Source organism: Cephus cinctus, unplaced genomic scaffold (genome assembly GCF_000341935.2).
Source record: "Cephus cinctus unplaced genomic scaffold, Ccin1 Ccin1_scaffold0566, whole genome shotgun sequence".
Taxonomy (NCBI): domain Eukaryota; kingdom Metazoa; phylum Arthropoda; class Insecta; order Hymenoptera; family Cephidae; genus Cephus; species Cephus cinctus.
Window position 1 is genome coordinate 50,560 of NW_014333218.1, and position 1,694 is coordinate 52,253.

The 1,694-nt window shown below is 46.9% G+C and overlaps 1 protein-coding gene across 7 annotated transcripts in view; it reads right to left on the minus strand.

Moving 5' to 3' along the window:
* The window catches only part of LOC107268593 (teneurin-a), a 233,321-nt gene that overhangs the window by 45,589 nt on the left and 186,038 nt on the right, over positions 1–1,694 (minus strand). The window lies entirely within an intron of this gene.

Consider the following 1,694-nt stretch of genomic DNA (forward strand, 5'->3'; position numbering starts at 1 on the left):
ACGGCCGTGGGCCCCCTCTCCACCCCACCCACCCCCTCCGCCCCCTACCGGCCCAACCGTCTCTTACACCTCCTGCAATTAACGCGATATCCCGTCGCCATCTTGTATTACCGCTTATCCAGTCGTCACTCGTCAACCCTTATTTTCATCCCCTACGCGGGTAACCCCCTTCCGCTAACTCTTACAACCCCCCTCAAGAGGCGTCCCGACGACAAGCGGCACGTATAGCGATTTGTCTTGTGCTCGGGGTCGCCGGTCGAAAACGCGACCTCAGGAGGCTCCTCGCCGTAGGACCAAGGAAATTTCCAGGGTTCCTTCGGACGGAGACAGAGAGACAGCGAGAGAGCGAGAGAGAGAGAGAGAGCAATGGAAAGCAAACCTGTGGGAAACAGGACGGAGAACTTGAGTCAGCAGGCCAGATGTAACGCAGGCGGTATTATCGGGTAACACTTGACTCCCGATGGAAACAGGAACAGGAAGTGGAGGGGTCTTGAAACTGTCGGAGTCAGGAAGTTTCGTCCTCGTTTAAGGAGAGACCAGGACCCATCGGAGTCGTGTGACGATTTTTTTACTTTTCCCTTATTTTGTCCATCCCCACCACCGGGTCTTGCTCGGTTCAACCCTACCCCCCCGGCACCCCCCAGAGAACAGTTCCCGTCTGCTACGTCACTGGGATCGTTTCGAAAACACCAAAGGGACCGACGGCCGATTTATCTCTCAAAGTATTTTCGAATTTCCTCGGACCTGCGACCGATAGCCGTGGACATGCAATTTGACCGAAAGCCACGCTTCCTGCGGGAAATACACGGCGCGTCGCCCCGAGACGCGGTCTCCCGGCTGACCTGGACTTCCGGTCAAAGGGACCAGCAAAGACGCTAATTACAGAGGACACGAAAAATACTCCTGCACGTAGTTCCTGAAACAGGACGCGGGGTAAATGCTTGATCGGTTCTCAACTTCTCTCGAAAAGAAAAAAAAATCCATATATATATATATATATATATACACTGCTACGAATTATCAATAGATAACCCAGCGATTGAAAAGCCGAAAAACATCCGTTAAAAAAATTCACAGTTCAATTTTATCGATCTTCTGTGTGAAAAACATCCCAAACAGTCGCCTAAACAGCTTTTCTGCCGGAAAGAAATTCAAGCATCGATAAAACACCGACGAACCAGCGCGGATCGACAAATCCGTATAACAAAATCCGACCGTGCAGCAGCCGCGAAAATAAGGGTGGATCAAACTGAAATAATATATATATATATATATATACACACACGCAATCACCTAATCCCAATCCCTTTTACGTATTACTTATCCAGTTGACAAATTAGTTTCCGCCAAGTGTAGCAATACCGAGTGTCACGTGTGGGAGATCGAGTAGGCGCCTAAACTAGTTTAATAAGATTCGCCATGGGGTAGTTATGGTTCTGCTTCCTCGGTATTATCCATTGGACATGTGTACGGGGTACCAACCCAACTTCCTCCCCGCCTATGCATTTCTATAGGCAACATGGGACGTGCAGGATCGTATGACAAGGTGTGTTTGTGACATGAAATCAATGCACGTTCGATATAGTGAGAAATCAAAGCATCGTGAATATATATATATATATATATATATATATATATATATATATATATATATATATAAAAAAATATATATATATACTATATATATATATATA